Below are 20,561 nucleotides of genomic sequence, written 5' to 3'. Positions count from 1 at the left end.
GTCTTGCAGCTCGGAAACGTTAAAGTTGTGGAAACACAGAAAGTGCAAGGAAGTGGAAGCAGGGAACATCCATCCAAACTTACTGTAATCAAAACAGAGATTTATACACCAATTTATTTTGTCAATGGCCCATATTCGAAGTATTCGCTAAGGGATGCCAAGTTTCACACTGATAGACTGGTGCCCTGCTAAAAACAGGTAAATAAATTAAAATAATTAAAAATAATACATTCCAAATATATCTATCAATTATTGAATAAGAAATACCACAGACAAGTATCCAAAATGAAAGACATCGATTGCATACGTTGCAATTATTCGCTATAGGCTGAATCCGGAATATCAGAAGAAATTTGGAGGATCTGGACGGCATACGAGGCGGCCCATTTCGATCCTGGAGGTAGAGGAAACTGAAAAATTTGCACCAGATTTGTGAACAAGAAATATTGGCCATATATGATCGCATATCCTCACAGTGAGGATGGAACCAAAAAAAAATTTAAAAAATGCCTACAGCACCCGGTATTCCCAGGCGGTCACCCATCCAAGTACTAACCGGGCCCGACCTTGCTTAACTTCGGTGATCGGACGAGAACCGGTGTTTTCAACGTGGTATGGCCGTAGACATTTGTATGTACAAATTTAAGACTAATATAGGTTGTCTCTTCGTCGTTACAAAGATATATTACACACACACGCACACACACACACACACACACACACACACATATATATATATATATTAGAGACAGGGGAGAGCTCTGCTTACGACAATACATCCCTTCAGTTTCAATCTGTAAAGAAGCAAGAGCTTATTTGATCGCCGATGTCACTGACATGTAGGTTGCCATATTTGTGCAGTCATTTGAATAGTAATACAATGGCGAGTTCCGTGTCAAATTTCATCAAGGTTGTCGTTTTCTTTCGTCAGTCAGCTTCATTAACGACAAATGATGTTATACTCGGAATTATTTCTGAGAAAATAAATCGTATTTCTCTCGATTTCATGCAGGTATATCTCGATGAAAGGTCGGTCAAGTTTGCATGGCAGGCTAGTAAGCACAGGGGCTCGCATCGTTGCTCACAATTGAACTGACAGTCATACATTTTATACTATATGTACGACTGATAGTTTCATTGTAAGCAATGATACGAGCCCCCTGTGGCTAGTAAGCAGCCTATGCCGATACCGCATGGTGTCGGCGATTTCCAACGTTTTGATAAGCAAAACAAATATGTCCATACACCCCAATACTAATGTCCAAATATCAAAAATCGCTATTTTGGGACTATTATGAATTCATTCAAGGACATTCTAAATTACATCATCGCCACACGTCAAGATTGTTATTACATCAGCACATTCATAATTGGACTTCATTCAGAAAACCACTGGCATTCATTTGGAACACTACCCTTTTGGACTTGTCATATAACTTTTCATGGACTATTTGTGATTTCATTTATAATGCTGAAAAGTATTTAAATTTTCACTTTGTATTCTTTATAAAAATAAATTAAGTCGGTTGGTTTAGATTGGCTAAGATAGCATTAAGGTGTTTTTGTTTATATGAGCCAATATCACATTATTCTTTTCTTGGTTTAGATGGGCTAAGTTCACATTATGGTACATTGGTTTAGATGGGCTAAGTTCACATTAAGGTGTTTGGCTAAGTTTCCATTAAGATATTTGGTTTAGATTGGCTAAGTTTGCATTAAAGTGTATTGGCTTATATTGGCAAATTTCACATAGGAATTTGATTTAGATGGCCTAAGTTCACATTATGGTGTTCTGGCAAAAGACTGCTTGGTTTTGTTAGGCAATGAGGGTAGTCTTGCTCAAGGGTACAATAGGGCAACCAGCTTGATAGAAATCTATCATGTTAACCATTGGACTGATGTACATTTTATCAGTGTAATTTAGAGTCTGTTTAAACCATTCCGAATCCCCCCATCTCTCTCTCTCTCTCACATATATATATATATATATATATATATATATATATATATATATATATATATATATATATATATATATATATATATATGAAAGAAATAATATTTTCAATCTTTCTGCACTGTACTTATTTTCTGGTTGAATACTAAAAGTAAGTTTAAATATATATAAGGAGTTTGCAAATTTTATAAAAGTCAGCTTGCCTAGCAAGTAGTAGGTCAATATGATACAATGTAGAATTTAAGAAAATGTCATTATATGTATTGAAACGTTTGTTTCCTTTGTATCTGTTGATATCTAAAATCCATATCCCAATAATTAAAATTATCCAAGACTATATGTAAATAATACACGTATGTATGTATGTATGTACACACACAAACGTATATATATATATATATATATATATATATATATATATATATATATATATATATATATATATATATATATCACAAAAGACACACACATATCTTAAAACACCCTCAGCCACCCAGGATATATATATGATCCGTTTTTACGAGATAAACTTATTAATTCAGTATGGTATAATTATCGAGTAAGATCAGTAGAGTTTTTGCCCTTGTTTGCAATCGTTATAGGATAACGCGTTAAAAATAAAATTACACAGAAGTACAATTAATCTTAATAGCTGATAAAGTTATGCGAACTTTGTTGCATACTCCCTCTCTCTCTCTCTCTCTCTCTCTCGTGTGTCAGTATGATAAAGCAAGAAGAAAAAGGAAGAATAGTAAAGAACATATATAAAAAGGTTTATTGAAACAGCGTCTCATCATGGTGTGGGCACCACGATGCATAGGGATAAATAAAAAAGCGAGTATTCCATTACTTTTCACTTCATTTGATATGCATCCATATGACACAGAATGCTCTCGGTGAGTACAGGGAATCAGATAAACGTCACTGTGCGGGACTAGGTATAAAACATTTATTGTAGTTTTAATTGTAAATTTTTCGGGCATTTAAGTAGAAATTAAATGATTTCAGTTCTAGTGAGAACAACATTTCGACTGTAAAACATAATTTGTTGTCTTGATGCGTTTTCAAGACTCTTGGGCTGATTAGTCACACATCTCTTCAACGTTTCCGATGTACAAATGTTTGTGTGCAGTATAATATTAGTAACTAAAGTGTATACTGATTCAAAGTTCTAATCCAAAAGAAGCAAAACTGGCCTCAGATACTCATATTTGTCACTCATCCATTTTCTGACCCAGATAAGGGGAGAATTCCATGTTGAAATTGACTTAAAATGCAGATTCAGGACATTATTGTTGTTGTTATTATTATTATTATTATTCCTCTTTCTGTCCTATCATTTGGTTAAAATAAGCGACACCGGCCTGTAAGCTAACTTTAAAAATAGGGTCTTATCAGATTTGCAAAGGATCTCTTCTTGCAACTTGTAGAAGTTAACGTTGTGGAAATACAGAAAGTGGAAGCATGGAATATCTATCTAAACTTACTGTAATCAAAACAGAATTTTATAACCCAATTTATTTAGCCAATGGCCCATATTTACAGTATTCGCTACAGGATGCCAATTTTCCCACTGGCAGACTGAGGCCCTGCTGTAAAAGAAATCAATCAATCAATAAATTAATATAAAAAATTCTCACAATTCATACATTCCATATTTATCAATCAATTAGTGAATAAGAAATACCACAAATAAGTACCCAAAATGAAAGACATTGATCGCATATTTTGCAACTCTGCGCTAGAGACTACACCAGGAATATATGAGAAGAAACTTGAAGGAAGTATTTCGACGTGAAAGGAGGCAGCTTGTTGTGGTAGTAAAAGTAGAGGAAACTGGATAAATTGAACCGAATTTGTTAATAAGAAATACTGGTCATCTATGATCGCATATTCCAGTAGTAAGGATCGAAACCAAGAGCAGAGAAGTGCAAAGCAACATTTGCTATATTCAGGTCCTATACTTGATTTTTTTAGGATCCGAATTATTGAAGAAAGTTAAGGAAAAAGAGAAAATGAAAGTCGAGAAATTGCTCTATTTATTATTTATATTGAATAAAGTAAATTTAGTTACAATAAAAGAAAGAAAGAAAAACTTCAACTGCTTTTAGTTATAAAAGAAAAAAAAAAAATTAGAGTCTACAGCACCCGGTATTCCCAGGCGGTCACCCATCCAAGTACTAACCGGGCCCGACGTTGCTTAACTTCGGTGATCGGACGAGAACCGGTGCTTTCAACGTGGTATGGCCGTAGACACAAGTGTGTGTAAATTTAAGACTTATATTCGCTTCTCTCTTCACCGTTTCCGATGTACAGACGTTTACGTTTATGTGCCGTGTAAAATTAGTAATTAAAGTGTACTTGTTAAAACTTATATAGATAAACTGCCTTCATACATTATTCAAATTTGTAATTCAGGCATTTTCGGACTCGGACATTAGTTGCTTAACCGGAGGTTTACACCTTCAAATGGACTTAAATAACAATGCATTTAAACGAAGATTCAGTTCATTTTTGTTGTTTTTGGGCATTATTATTATTATTATTATTTATCTTGTATCAACTGACTAATTCAATAGGTAAATAATCGACATCAGCCTATGAGCTACCTTTAAAGACGGACTCGAATCTGATTTGAAACGGATATCGTCTTGCAGCTCGGAAACGTTAAAGTTGTGGAAACACAGAAAGTGCAAGGAAGTGGAAGCAGGGAACATCCATCCAAACTTACTGTAATCAAAACAGAGATTTATACACCAATTTATTTTGTCAATGGCCCATATTCGAAGTATTCGCTAAGGGATGCCAAGTTTCACACTGATAGACTGGTGCCCTGCTAAAAACAGGTAAATAAATTAAAATAATTAAAAATAATACATTCCAAATATATCTATCAATTATTGAATAAGAAATACCACAGACAAGTATCCAAAATGAAAGACATCGATTGCATACGTTGCAATTATTCGCTATAGGCTGAATCCGGAATATCAGAAGAAATTTGGAGGATCTGGACGGCATACGAGGCGGCCCATTTCGATCCTGGAGGTAGAGGAAACTGAAAAATTTGCACCAGATTTGTGAACAAGAAATATTGGCCATATATGATCGCATATCCTCACAGTGAGGATGGAACCAAAAAAAAATTTAAAAAATGCCTACAGCACCCGGTATTCCCAGGCGGTCACCCATCCAAGTACTAACCGGGCCCGACCTTGCTTAACTTCGGTGATCGGACGAGAACCGGTGTTTTCAACGTGGTATGGCCGTAGACATTTGTATGTACAAATTTAAGACTAATATAGGTTGTCTCTTCGTCGTTACAAAGATATATTACACACACACGCACACACACACACACACACACACACACACACATATATATATATATATTAGAGACAGGGGAGAGCTCTGCTTACGACAATACATCCCTTCAGTTTCAATCTGTAAAGAAGCAAGAGCTTATTTGATCGCCGATGTCACTGACATGTAGGTTGCCATATTTGTGCAGTCATTTGAATAGTAATACAATGGCGAGTTCCGTGTCAAATTTCATCAAGGTTGTCGTTTTCTTTCGTCAGTCAGCTTCATTAACGACAAATGATGTTATACTCGGAATTATTTCTGAGAAAATAAATCGTATTTCTCTCGATTTCATGCAGGTATATCTCGATGAAAGGTCGGTCAAGTTTGCATGGCAGGCTAGTAAGCACAGGGGCTCGCATCGTTGCTCACAATTGAACTGACAGTCATACATTTTATACTATATGTACGACTGATAGTTTCATTGTAAGCAATGATACGAGCCCCCTGTGGCTAGTAAGCAGCCTATGCCGATACCGCATGGTGTCGGCGATTTCCAACGTTTTGATAAGCAAAACAAATATGTCCATACACCCCAATACTAATGTCCAAATATCAAAAATCGCTATTTTGGGACTATTATGAATTCATTCAAGGACATTCTAAATTACATCATCGCCACACGTCAAGATTGTTATTACATCAGCACATTCATAATTGGACTTCATTCAGAAAACCACTGGCATTCATTTGGAACACTACCCTTTTGGACTTGTCATATAACTTTTCATGGACTATTTGTGATTTCATTTATAATGCTGAAAAGTATTTAAATTTTCACTTTGTATTCTTTATAAAAATAAATTAAGTCGGTTGGTTTAGATTGGCTAAGATAGCATTAAGGTGTTTTTGTTTATATGAGCCAATATCACATTATTCTTTTCTTGGTTTAGATGGGCTAAGTTCACATTATGGTACATTGGTTTAGATGGGCTAAGTTCACATTAAGGTGTTTGGCTAAGTTTCCATTAAGATATTTGGTTTAGATTGGCTAAGTTTGCATTAAAGTGTATTGGCTTATATTGGCAAATTTCACATAGGAATTTGATTTAGATGGCCTAAGTTCACATTATGGTGTTCTGGCAAAAGACTGCTTGGTTTTGTTAGGCAATGAGGGTAGTCTTGCTCAAGGGTACAATAGGGCAACCAGCTTGATAGAAATCTATCATGTTAACCATTGGACTGATGTACATTTTATCAGTGTAATTTAGAGTCTGTTTAAACCATTCCGAATCCCCCCATCTCTCTCTCTCTCTCACATATATATATATATATATATATATATATATATATATATATATATATATATATATATATATATATATATATATATATATATATATATATGAAAGAATTAATATTTTCAATCTTTCTGCACTGTACTTATTTTCTGGTTGAATACTAAAAGTAAGTTTAAATATATATAAGGAGTTTGCAAATTTTATAAAAGTCAGCTTGCCTAGCAAGTAGTAGGTCAATATGATACAATGTAGAATTTAAGAAAATGTCATTATATGTATTGAAACGTTTGTTTCCTTTGTATCTGTTGATATCTAAAATCCATATCCCAATAATTAAAATTATCCAAGACTATATGTAAATAATACACGTATGTATGTATGTATGTACACACACAAACGTATATATATATATATATATATATATATATATATATATATATATATATATATATATATATCACAAAAGACACACACATATCTTAAAACACCCTCAGCCACCCAGGATATATATATGATCCGTTTTTACGAGATAAACTTATTAATTCAGTATGGTATAATTATCGAGTAAGATCAGTAGAGTTTTTGCCCTTGTTTGCAATCGTTATAGGATAACGCGTTAAAAATAAAATTACACAGAAGTACAATTAATCTTAATAGCTGATAAAGTTATGCGAACTTTGTTGCATACTCCCTCTCTCTCTCTCTCTCTCTCTCTCTCGTGTGTCAGTATGATAAAGCAAGAAGAAAAAGGAAGAATAGTAAAGAACATATATAAAAAGGTTTATTGAAACAGCGTCTCATCATGGTGTGGGCACCACGATGCATAGGGATAAATAAAAAAGCGAGTATTCCATTACTTTTCACTTCATTTGATATGCATCCATATGACACAGAATGCTCTCGGTGAGTACAGGGAATCAGATAAACGTCACTGTGCGGGACTAGGTATAAAACATTTATTGTAGTTTTAATTGTAAATTTTTCGGGCATTTAAGTAGAAATTAAATGATTTCAGTTCTAGTGAGAACAACATTTCGACTGTAAAACATAATTTGTTGTCTTGATGCGTTTTCAAGACTCTTGGGCTGATTAGTCACACATCTCTTCAACGTTTCCGATGTACAAATGTTTGTGTGCAGTATAATATTAGTAACTAAAGTGTATACTGATTCAAAGTTCTAATCCAAAAGAAGCAAAACTGGCCTCAGATACTCATATTTGTCACTCATCCATTTTCTGACCCAGATAAGGGGAGAATTCCATGTTGAAATTGACTTAAAATGCAGATTCAGGACATTATTGTTGTTGTTATTATTATTATTATTATTCCTCTTTCTGTCCTATCATTTGGTTAAAATAAGCGACACCGGCCTGTAAGCTAACTTTAAAAATAGGGTCTTATCAGATTTGCAAAGGATCTCTTCTTGCAACTTGTAGAAGTTAACGTTGTGGAAATACAGAAAGTGGAAGCATGGAATATCTATCTAAACTTACTGTAATCAAAACAGAATTTTATAACCCAATTTATTTAGCCAATGGCCCATATTTACAGTATTCGCTACAGGATGCCAATTTTCCCACTGGCAGACTGAGGCCCTGCTGTAAAAGAAATCAATCAATCAATAAATTAATATAAAAAATTCTCACAATTCATACATTCCATATTTATCAATCAATTAGTGAATAAGAAATACCACAAATAAGTACCCAAAATGAAAGACATTGATCGCATATTTTGCAACTCTGCGCTAGAGACTACACCAGGAATATATGAGAAGAAACTTGAAGGAAGTATTTCGACGTGAAAGGAGGCAGCTTGTTGTGGTAGTAAAAGTAGAGGAAACTGGATAAATTGAACCGAATTTGTTAATAAGAAATACTGGTCATCTATGATCGCATATTCCAGTAGTAAGGATCGAAACCAAGAGCAGAGAAGTGCAAAGCAACATTTGCTATATTCAGGTCCTATACTTGATTTTTTTAGGATCCGAATTATTGAAGAAAGTTAAGGAAAAAGAGAAAATGAAAGTCGAGAAATTGCTCTATTTATTATTTATATTGAATAAAGTAAATTTAGTTACAATAAAAGAAAGAAAGAAAAACTTCAACTGTTTTTAGTTATAAAAGAAAAAAAAAAAATTAGAGTCTACAGCACCCGGTATTCCCAGGCGGTCACCCATCCAAGTACTAACCGGGCCCGACGTTGCTTAACTTCGGTGATCGGACGAGAACCGGTGCTTTCAACGTGGTATGGCCGTAGACACAAGTGTGTGTAAATTTAAGACTTATATTCGCTTCTCTCTTCACCGTTTCCGATGTACAGACGTTTACGTTTATGTGCCGTGTAAAATTAGTAATTAAAGTGTACTTATTAAAACTTATATAGATAAACTGCCTTCATACATTATTCAAATTTGTAATTCAGGCATTTTCGGACTCGGACATTAGTTGCTTAACCGGAGGTTTACACCTTCAAATGGACTTAAATAACAATGCATTTAAACGAAGATTCAGTTCATTTTTGTTGTTTTTGGGCATTATTATTATTATTATTATTTATCTTGTATCAACTGACTAATTCAATAGGTAAATAATCGACATCAGCCTATGAGCTACCTTTAAAGACGGACTCGAATCTGATTTGAAACGGATATCGTCTTGCAGCTCGGAAACGTTAAAGTTGTGGAAACACAGAAAGTGCAAGGAAGTGGAAGCAGGGAACATCCATCCAAACTTACTGTAATCAAAACAGAGATTTATACACCAATTTATTTTGTCAATGGCCCATATTCGAAGTATTCGCTAAGGGATGCCAAGTTTCACACTGATAGACTGGTGCCCTGCTAAAAACAGGTAAATAAATTAAAATAATTAAAAATAATACATTCCAAATATATCTATCAATTATTGAATAAGAAATACCACAGACAAGTATCCAAAATGAAAGACATCGATTGCATACGTTGCAATTATTCGCTATAGGCTGAATCCGGAATATCAGAAGAAATTTGGAGGATCTGGACGGCATACGAGGCGGCCCATTTCGATCCTGGAGGTAGAGGAAACTGAAAAATTTGCACCAGATTTGTGAACAAGAAATATTGGCCATATATGATCGCATATCCTCACAGTGAGGATGGAACCAAAAAAAAATTTAAAAAATGCCTACAGCACCCGGTATTCCCAGGCGGTCACCCATCCAAGTACTAACCGGGCCCGACGTTGCTTAACTTCGGTGATCGGACGAGAACCGGTGTTTTCAACGTGGTATGGCCGTAGACATTTGTATGTACAAATTTAAGACTAATATAGGTTGTCTCTTCGTCGTTACAAAGATATATTACACACACACGCACACACACACACACACACACACACACACACACATATATATATGTATATTAGAGACAGGGGAGAGCTCTGCTTACGACAATACATCCCTTCAGTTTCAATCTGTAAAGAAGCAAGAGCTTATTTGATCGCCGATGTCACTGACATGTAGGTTGCCATATTTGTGCAGTCATTTGAATAGTAATACAATGGCGAGTTCCGTGTCAAATTTCATCAAGGTTGTCGTTTTCTTTCGTCAGTCAGCTTCATTAACGACAAATGATGTTATACTCGGAATTATTTCTGAGAAAATAAATCGTATTTCTCTCGATTTCATGCAGGTATATCTCGATGAAAGGTCGGTCAAGTTTGCATGGCAGGCTAGTAAGCACAGGGGCTCGCATCGTTGCTCACAATTGAACTGACAGTCATACATTTTATACTATATGTACGACTGATAGTTTCATTGTAAGCAATGATACGAGCCCCCTGTGGCTAGTAAGCAGCCTATGCCGATACCGCATGGTGTCGGCGATTTCCAACGTTTTGATAAGCAAAACAAATATGTCCATACACCCCAATACTAATGTCCAAATATCAAAAATCGCTATTTTGGGACTATTATGAATTCATTCAAGGACATTCTAAATTACATCATCGCCACACGTCAAGATTGTTATTACATCAGCACATTCATAATTGGACTTCATTCAGAAAACCACTGGCATTCATTTGGAACACTACCCTTTTGGACTTGTCATATAACTTTTCATGGACTATTTGTGATTTCATTTATAATGCTGAAAAGTATTTAAATTTTCACTTTGTATTCTTTATAAAAATAAATTAAGTCGGTTGGTTTAGATTGGCTAAGATAGCATTAAGGTGTTTTTGTTTATATGAGCCAATATCACATTATTCTTTTCTTGGTTTAGATGGGCTAAGTTCACATTATGGTACATTGGTTTAGATGGGCTAAGTTCACATTAAGGTGTTTGGCTAAGTTTCCATTAAGATATTTGGTTTAGATTGGCTAAGTTTGCATTAAAGTGTATTGGCTTATATTGGCAAATTTCACATAGGAATTTGATTTAGATGGCCTAAGTTCACATTATGGTGTTCTGGCAAAAGACTGCTTGGTTTTGTTAGGCAATGAGGGTAGTCTTGCTCAAGGGTACAATAGGGCAACCAGCTTGATAGAAATCTATCATGTTAACCATTGGACTGATGTACATTTTATCAGTGTAATTTAGAGTCTGTTTAAACCATTCCGAATCCCCCCATCTCTCTCTCTCTCTCACATATATATATATATATATATATATATATATATATATATATATATATATATATATATATATATATATATGAAAGAATTAATATTTTCAATCTTTCTGCACTGTACTTATTTTCTGGTTGAATACTAAAAGTAAGTTTAAATATATATAAGGAGTTTGCAAATTTTATAAAAGTCAGCTTGCCTAGCAAGTAGTAGGTCAATATGATACAATGTAGAATTTAAGAAAATGTCATTATATGTATTGAAACGTTTGTTTCCTTTGTATCTGTTGATATCTAAAATCCATATCCCAATAATTAAAATTATCCAAGACTATATGTAAATAATACACGTATGTATGTATGTATGTACACACACAAACGTATATATATATATATATATATATATATATATATATATATATATATATATATATATATATATATATATATATCACAAAAGACACACACATATCTTAAAACACCCTCAGCCACCCAGGATATATATATGATCCGTTTTTACGAGATAAACTTATTAATTCAGTATGGTATAATTATCGAGTAAGATCAGTAGAGTTTTTGCCCTTGTTTGCAATCGTTATAGGATAACGCGTTAAAAATAAAATTACACAGAAGTACAATTAATCTTAATAGCTGATAAAGTTATGCGAACTTTGTTGCATACTCCCTCTCTCTCTCTCTCTCTCTCTCTCGTGTGTCAGTATGATAAAGCAAGAAGAAAAAGGAAGAATAGTAAAGAACATATATAAAAAGGTTTATTGAAACAGCGTCTCATCATGGTGTGGGCACCACGATGCATAGGGATAAATAAAAAAGCGAGTATTCCATTACTTTTCACTTCATTTGATATGCATCCATATGACACAGAATGCTCTCGGTGAGTACAGGGAATCAGATAAACGTCACTGTGCGGGACTAGGTATAAAACATTTATTGTAGTTTTAATTGTAAATTTTTCGGGCATTTAAGTAGAAATTAAATGATTTCAGTTCTAGTGAGAACAACATTTCGACTGTAAAACATAATTTGTTGTCTTGATGCGTTTTCAAGACTCTTGGGCTGATTAGTCACACATCTCTTCAACGTTTCCGATGTACAAATGTTTGTGTGCAGTATAATATTAGTAACTAAAGTGTATACTGATTCAAAGTTCTAATCCAAAAGAAGCAAAACTGGCCTCAGATACTCATATTTGTCACTCATCCATTTTCTGACCCAGATAAGGGGAGAATTCCATGTTGAAATTGACTTAAAATGCAGATTCAGGACATTATTGTTGTTGTTATTATTATTATTATTATTCCTCTTTCTGTCCTATCATTTGGTTAAAATAAGCGACACCGGCCTGTAAGCTAACTTTAAAAATAGGGTCTTATCAGATTTGCAAAGGATCTCTTCTTGCAACTTGTAGAAGTTAACGTTGTGGAAATACAGAAAGTGGAAGCATGGAATATCTATCTAAACTTACTGTAATCAAAACAGAATTTTATAACCCAATTTATTTAGCCAATGGCCCATATTTACAGTATTCGCTACAGGATGCCAATTTTCCCACTGGCAGACTGAGGCCCTGCTGTAAAAGAAATCAATCAATCAATAAATTAATAAAAAAAATTCTCACAATTCATACATTCCATATTTATCAATCAATTAGTGAATAAGAAATACCACAAATAAGTACCCAAAATGAAAGACATTGATCGCATATTTTGCAACTCTGCGCTAGAGACTACACCAGGAATATATGAGAAGAAACTTGAAGGAAGTATTTCGACGTGAAAGGAGGCAGCTTGTTGTGGTAGTAAAAGTAGAGGAAACTGGATAAATTGAACCGAATTTGTTAATAAGAAATACTGGTCATCTATGATCGCATATTCCAGTAGTAAGGATCGAAACCAAGAGCAGAGAAGTGCAAAGCAACATTTGCTATATTCAGGTCCTATACTTGATTTTTTTAGGATCCGAATTATTGAAGAAAGTTAAGGAAAAAGAGAAAATGAAAGTCGAGAAATTGCTCTATTTATTATTTATATTGAATAAAGTAAATTTAGTTACAATAAAAGAAAGAAAGAAAAACTTCAACTGCTTTTAGTTATAAAAGAAAAAAAAAAAAATTAGAGTCTACAGCACCCGGTATTCCCAGGCGGTCACCCATCCAAGTACTAACCGGGCCCGACGTTGCTTAACTTCGGTGATCGGACGAGAACCGGTGCTTTCAACGTGGTATGGCCGTAGACACAAGTGTGTGTAAATTTAAGACTTATATTCGCTTCTCTCTTCACCGTTTCCGATGTACAGACGTTTACGTTTATGTGCCGTGTAAAATTAGTAATTAAAGTGTACTTATTAAAACTTATATAGATAAACTGCCTTCATACATTATTCAAATTTGTAATTCAGGCATTTTCGGACTCGGACATTAGTTGCTTAACCGGAGGTTTACACCTTCAAATGGACTTAAATAACAATGCATTTAAACGAAGATTCAGTTCATTTTTGTTGTTTTTGGGCATTATTATTATTATTATTATTTATCTTGTATCAACTGACTAATTCAATAGGTAAATAATCGACATCAGCCTATGAGCTACCTTTAAAGACGGACTCGAATCTGATTTGAAACGGATATCGTCTTGCAGCTCGGAAACGTTAAAGTTGTGGAAACACAGAAAGTGCAAGGAAGTGGAAGCAGGGAACATCCATCCAAACTTACTGTAATCAAAACAGAGATTTATACACCAATTTATTTTGTCAATGGCCCATATTCGAAGTATTCGCTAAGGGATGCCAAGTTTCACACTGATAGACTGGTGCCCTGCTAAAAACAGGTAAATAAATTAAAATAATTAAAAATAATACATTCCAAATATATCTATCAATTATTGAATAAGAAATACCACAGACAAGTATCCAAAATGAAAGACATCGATTGCATACGTTGCAATTATTCGCTATAGGCTGAATCCGGAATATCAGAAGAAATTTGGAGGATCTGGACGGCATACGAGGCGGCCCATTTCGATCCTGGAGGTAGAGGAAACTGAAAAATTTGCACCAGATTTGTGAACAAGAAATATTGGCCATATATGATCGCATATCCTCACAGTGAGGATGGAACCAAAAAAAAATTTAAAAAATGCCTACAGCACCCGGTATTCCCAGGCGGTCACCCATCCAAGTACTAACCGGGCCCGACCTTGCTTAACTTCGGTGATCGGACGAGAACCGGTGTTTTCAACGTGGTATGGCCGTAGACATTTGTATGTACAAATTTAAGACTAATATAGGTTGTCTCTTCGTCGTTACAAAGATATATTACACACACACGCACACACACACACACACACACACACACACATATATATATATATATTAGAGACAGGGGAGAGCTCTGCTTACGACAATACATCCCTTCAGTTTCAATCTGTAAAGAAGCAAGAGCTTATTTGATCGCCGATGTCACTGACATGTAGGTTGCCATATTTGTGCAGTCATTTGAATAGTAATACAATGGCGAGTTCCGTGTCAAATTTCATCAAGGTTGTCGTTTTCTTTCGTCAGTCAGCTTCATTAACGACAAATGATGTTATACTCGGAATTATTTCTGAGAAAATAAATCGTATTTCTCTCGATTTCATGCAGGTATATCTCGATGAAAGGTCGGTCAAGTTTGCATGGCAGGCTAGTAAGCACAGGGGCTCGCATCGTTGCTCACAATTGAACTGACAGTCATACATTTTATACTATATGTACGACTGATAGTTTCATTGTAAGCAATGATACGAGCCCCCTGTGGCTAGTAAGCAGCCTATGCCGATACCGCATGGTGTCGGCGATTTCCAACGTTTTGATAAGCAAAACAAATATGTCCATACACCCCAATACTAATGTCCAAATATCAAAAATCGCTATTTTGGGACTATTATGAATTCATTCAAGGACATTCTAAATTACATCATCGCCACACGTCAAGATTGTTATTACATCAGCACATTCATAATTGGACTTCATTCAGAAAACCACTGGCATTCATTTGGAACACTACCCTTTTGGACTTGTCATATAACTTTTCATGGACTATTTGTGATTTCATTTATAATGCTGAAAAGTATTTAAATTTTCACTTTGTATTCTTTATAAAAATAAATTAAGTCGGTTGGTTTAGATTGGCTAAGATAGCATTAAGGTGTTTTTGTTTATATGAGCCAATATCACATTATTCTTTTCTTGGTTTAGATGGGCTAAGTTCACATTATGGTACATTGGTTTAGATGGGCTAAGTTCACATTAAGGTGTTTGGCTAAGTTTCCATTAAGATATTTGGTTTAGATTGGCTAAGTTTGCATTAAAGTGTATTGGCTTATATTGGCAAATTTCACATAGGAATTTGATTTAGATGGCCTAAGTTCACATTATGGTGTTCTGGCAAAAGACTGCTTGGTTTTGTTAGGCAATGAGGGTAGTCTTGCTCAAGGGTACAATAGGGCAACCAGCTTGATAGAAATCTATCATGTTAACCATTGGACTGATGTACATTTTATCAGTGTAATTTAGAGTCTGTTTAAACCATTCCGAATCCCCCCATCTCTCTCTCTCTCTCACATATATATATATATATATATATATATATATATATATATATATATATATATATATATATATATATATATATATATATATGAAAGAAATAATATTTTCAATCTTTCTGCACTGTACTTATTTTCTGGTTGAATACTAAAAGTAAGTTTAAATATATATAAGGAGTTTGCAAATTTTATAAAAGTCAGCTTGCCTAGCAAGTAGTAGGTCAATATGATACAATGTAGAATTTAAGAAAATGTCATTATATGTATTGAAACGTTTGTTTCCTTTGTATCTGTTGATATCTAAAATCCATATCCCAATAATTAAAATTATCCAAGACTATATGTAAATAATACACGTATGTATGTATGTATGTACACACACAAACGTATATATATATATATATATATATATATATATATATATATATATATATATATATATATATATATATATATATATATATATATCACAAAAGACACACACATATCTTAAAACACCCTCAGCCACCCAGGATATATATATGATCCGTTTTTACGAGATAAACTTATTAATTCAGTATGGTATAATTATCGAGTAAGATCAGTAGAGTTTTTGCCCTTGTTTGCAATCGTTATAGGATAACGCGTTAAAAATAAAATTACACAGAAGTACAATTAATCTTAATAGCTGATAAAGTTATGCGAACTTTGTTGCATACTCCCTCTCTCTCTCTCTCTCTCTCTCTCTCGTGTGTCAGTATGATAAAGCAAGAAGAAAAAGGAAGAATAGTAAAGAACATATATAAAAAGGTTTATTGAAACAGCGTCTCATCATGGTGTGGGCACCACGATGCATAGGGATAAATAAAAAAGCGAGTATTCCATTACTTTTCACTTCATTTGATATGCATCCATATGACACAGAATGCTCTCGGTGAGTACAGGGAATCAGATAAACGTCACTGTGCGGGACTAGGTATAAAACATTTATTGTAGTTTTAATTGTAAATTTTTCGGGCATTTAAGTAGAAATTAAATGATTTCAGTTCTAGTGAGAACAACATTTCGACTGTAAAACATAATTTGTTGTCTTGATGCGTTTTCAAGACTCTTGGGCTGATTAGTCACACAGCTCTTCAACGTTTCCGATGTACAAATGTTTGTGTGCAGTATAATATTAGTAACTAAAGTGTATACTGATTCAAAGTTCTAATCCAAAAGAAGCAAAACTGGCCTCAGATACTCATATTTGTCACTCATCCATTTTCTGACCCAGATAAGGGGAGAATTCCATGTTGAAATTGACTTAAAATGCAGATTCAGGACATTATTGTTGTTGTTATTATTATTATTATTATTCCTCTTTCTGTCCTATCATTTGGTTAAAATAAGCGACACCGGCCTGTAAGCTAACTTTAAAAATAGGGTCTTATCAGATTTGCAAAGGATCTCTTCTTGCAACTTGTAGAAGTTAACGTTGTGGAAATACAGAAAGTGGAAGCATGGAATATCTATCTAAACTTACTGTAATCAAAACAGAATTTTATAACCCAATTTATTTAGCCAATGGCCCATATTTACAGTATTCGCTACAGGATGCCAATTTTCCCACTGGCAGACTGAGGCCCTGCTGTAAAAGAAATCAATCAATCAATAAATTAATATAAAAAATTCTCACAATTCATACATTCCATATTTATCAATCAATTAGTGAATAAGAAATACCACAAATAAGTACCCAAAATGAAAGACATTGATCGCATATTTTGCAACTCTGCGCTAGAGACTACACCAGGAATATATGAGAAGAAACTTGAAGGAAGTATTTCGACGTGAAAGGAGGCAGCTTGTTGTGGTAGTAAAAGTAGAGGAAACTGGATAAATTGAACCGAATTTGTTAATAAGAAATACTGGTCATCTATGATCGCATATTCCAGTAGTAAGGATCGAAACCAAGAGCAGAGAAGTGCAAAGCAACATTTGCTATATTCAGGTCCTATACTTGATTTTTTTAGGATCCGAATTATTGAAGAAAGTTAAGGAAAAAGAGAAAATGAAAGTCGAGAAATTGCTCTATTTATTATTTATATTGAATAAAGTAAATTTAGTTACAATAAAAGAAAGAAAGAAAAACTTCAACTGTTTTTAGTTATAAAAGAAAAAAAAAAAATTAGAGTCTACAGCACCCGGTATTCCCAGGCGGTCACCCATCCAAGTACTAACCGGGCCCGACGTTGCTTAACTTCGGTGATCGGACGAGAACCGGTGCTTTCAACGTGGTATGGCCGTAGACACAAGTGTGTGTAAATTTAAGACTTATATTCGCTTCTCTCTTCACCGTTTCCGATGTACAGACGTTTACGTTTATGTGCCGTGTAAAATTAGTAATTAAAGTGTACTTATTAAAACTTATATAGATAAACTGCCTTCATACATTATTCAAATTTGTAATTCAGGCATTTTCGGACTCGGACATTAGTTGCTTAACCGGAGGTTTACACCTTCAAATGGACTTAAATAACAATGCATTTAAACGAAGATTCAGTTCATTTTTGTTGTTTTTGGGCATTATTATTATTATTATTATTTATCTTGTATCAACTGACTAATTCAATAGGTAAATAATCGACATCAGCCTATGAGCTACCTTTAAAGACGGACTCGAATCTGATTTGAAACGGATATCGTCTTGCAGCTCGGAAACGTTAAAGTTGTGGAAACACAGAAAGTGCAAGGAAGTGGAAGCAGGGAACATCCATCCAAACTTACTGTAATCAAAACAGAGATTTATACACCAATTTATTTTGTCAATGGCCCATATTCGAAGTATTCGCTAAGGGATGCCAAGTTTCACACTGATAGACTGGTGCCCTGCTAAAAACAGGTAAATAAATTAAAATAATTAAAAATAATACATTCCAAATATATCTATCAATTATTGAATAAGAAATACCACAGACAAGTATCCAAAATGAAAGACATCGATTGCATACGTTGCAATTATTCGCTATAGGCTGAATCCGGAATATCAGAAGAAATTTGGAGGATCTGGACGGCATACGAGGCGGCCCATTTCGATCCTGGAGGTAGAGGAAACTGAAAAATTTGCACCAGATTTGTGAACAAGAAATATTGGCCATATATGATCGCATATCCTCACAGTGAGGATGGAACCAAAAAAAAATTTAAAAAATGCCTACAGCACCCGGTATTCCCAGGCGGTCACCCATCCAAGTACTAACCGGGCCCGACGTTGCTTAACTTCGGTGATCGGACGAGAACCGGTGTTTTCAACGTGGTATGGCCGTAGACATTTGTATGTACAAATTTAAGACTAATATAGGTTGTCTCTTCGTCGTTACAAAGATATATTACACACACACGCACACACACACACACACACACACACACACACACACATATATATATGTATATTAGAGACAGGGGAGAGCTCTGCTTACGACAATACATCCCTTCAGTTTCAATCTGTAAAGAAGCAAGAGCTTATTTGATCGCCGATGTCACTGACATGTAGGTTGCCATATTTGTGCAGTCATTTGAATAGTAATACAATGGCGAGTTCCGTGTCAAATTTCATCAAGGTTGTCGTTTTCTTTCGTCAGTCAGCTTCATTAACGACAAATGATGTTATACTCGGAATTATTTCTGAGAAAATAAATCGTATTTCTCTCGATTTCATGCAGGTATATCTCGATGAAAGGTCGGTCAAGTTTGCATGGCAGGCTAGTAAGCACAGGGGCTCGCATCGTTGCTCACAATTGAACTGACAGTCATACATTTTATACTATATGTACGACTGATAGTTTCATTGTAAGCAATGATACGAGCCCCCTGTGGCTAGTAAGCAGCCTATGCCGATACCGCATGGTGTCGGCGATTTCCAACGTTTTGATAAGCAAAACAAATATGTCCATACACCCCAATACTAATGTCCAAATATCAAAAATCGCTATTTTGGGACTATTATGAATTCATTCAAGGACATTCTAAATTACATCATCGCCACACGTCAAGATTGTTATTACATCAGCACATTCATAATTGGACTTCATTCAGAAAACCACTGGCATTCATTTGGAACACTACCCTTTTGGACTTGTCATATAACTTTTCATGGACTATTTGTGATTTCATTTATAATGCTGAAAAGTATTTAAATTTTCACTTTGTATTCTTTATAAAAATAAATTAAGTCGGTTGGTTTAGATTGGCTAAGATAGCATTAAGGTGTTTTTGTTTATATGAGCCAATATCACATTATTCTTTTCTTGGTTTAGATGGGCTAAGTTCACATTATGGTACATTGGTTTAGATGGGCTAAGTTCACATTAAGGTGTTTGGCTAAGTTTCCATTAAGATATTTGGTTTAGATTGGCTAAGTTTGCATTAAAGTGTATTGGCTTATATTGGCAAATTTCACAAAGGAATTTGATTTAGATGGCCTAAGTTCACATTATGGTGTTCTGGCAAAAGACTGCTTGGTTTTGTTAGGCAATGAGGGTAGTCTTGCTCAAGGGTACAATAGGGCAACCAGCTTGATAGAAATCTATCATGTTAACCATTGGACTGATGTACATTTTATCAGTGTAATTTAGAGTCTGTTTAAACCATTCCGAATCCCCCCATCTCTCTCTCTCTCTCACATATATATATATATATATATATATATATATATATATATATATATATATATATATATATATATATATATGAAAGAATTAATATTTTCAATCTTTCTGCACTGTACTTATTTTCTGGTTGAATACTAAAAGTAAGTTTAAATAT

General features: G+C 34.4%; 9 non-coding genes across 9 annotated transcripts; all 9 read right to left on the bottom strand.

Moving 5' to 3' along the window:
- Positions 1-507: 507 nt before the first annotated feature.
- On the bottom strand, positions 508-626 carry LOC149770519 (5S ribosomal RNA). The gene has a single exon (XR_016418867.1). It is a non-coding gene; the product is annotated as a 5S ribosomal RNA (ribosomal RNA).
- Positions 627-4,093: 3,467 nt separating this feature from the next.
- LOC149770518 (5S ribosomal RNA) lies at positions 4,094-4,212 on the bottom strand. The gene has a single exon (XR_016418561.1). It is a non-coding gene; the product is annotated as a 5S ribosomal RNA (ribosomal RNA).
- Positions 4,213-5,112: 900 nt separating this feature from the next.
- On the bottom strand, positions 5,113-5,231 carry LOC149770517 (5S ribosomal RNA). The gene has a single exon (XR_016418866.1). It is a non-coding gene; the product is annotated as a 5S ribosomal RNA (ribosomal RNA).
- Positions 5,232-8,704: 3,473 nt separating this feature from the next.
- LOC149770516 (5S ribosomal RNA) lies at positions 8,705-8,823 on the bottom strand. Its single transcript, XR_016418560.1, has one exon. It is a non-coding gene; the product is annotated as a 5S ribosomal RNA (ribosomal RNA).
- A 900-nt stretch (positions 8,824-9,723) lies between these two features.
- Positions 9,724-9,842, bottom strand: LOC149770515 (5S ribosomal RNA). The gene has a single exon (XR_016418693.1). It is a non-coding gene; the product is annotated as a 5S ribosomal RNA (ribosomal RNA).
- Positions 9,843-13,308: 3,466 nt separating this feature from the next.
- Positions 13,309-13,427, bottom strand: LOC149770514 (5S ribosomal RNA). The gene has a single exon (XR_016418559.1). It is a non-coding gene; the product is annotated as a 5S ribosomal RNA (ribosomal RNA).
- Positions 13,428-14,327: 900 nt separating this feature from the next.
- Positions 14,328-14,446, bottom strand: LOC149770513 (5S ribosomal RNA). The gene has a single exon (XR_016418865.1). It is a non-coding gene; the product is annotated as a 5S ribosomal RNA (ribosomal RNA).
- Positions 14,447-17,929: 3,483 nt separating this feature from the next.
- LOC149770512 (5S ribosomal RNA) lies at positions 17,930-18,048 on the bottom strand. Its single transcript, XR_016418557.1, has one exon. It is a non-coding gene; the product is annotated as a 5S ribosomal RNA (ribosomal RNA).
- Positions 18,049-18,948: 900 nt separating this feature from the next.
- LOC149770511 (5S ribosomal RNA) lies at positions 18,949-19,067 on the bottom strand. Its single transcript, XR_016418691.1, has one exon. It is a non-coding gene; the product is annotated as a 5S ribosomal RNA (ribosomal RNA).
- Between the last annotated feature and the right edge of the window lie 1,494 nt (positions 19,068-20,561).

Source organism: Sinohyriopsis cumingii, unplaced genomic scaffold (genome assembly GCF_028554795.1).
Source record: "Sinohyriopsis cumingii isolate HCF-2022 unplaced genomic scaffold, ASM2855479v2 utg002479l, whole genome shotgun sequence".
In the NCBI taxonomy this organism is placed as follows: Eukaryota; Metazoa; Mollusca; class Bivalvia; order Unionida; family Unionidae; genus Sinohyriopsis; species Sinohyriopsis cumingii.
Note: the sequence above shows the minus strand (reverse complement) of the source record. Positions and strands in the feature narration are given on the sequence as shown.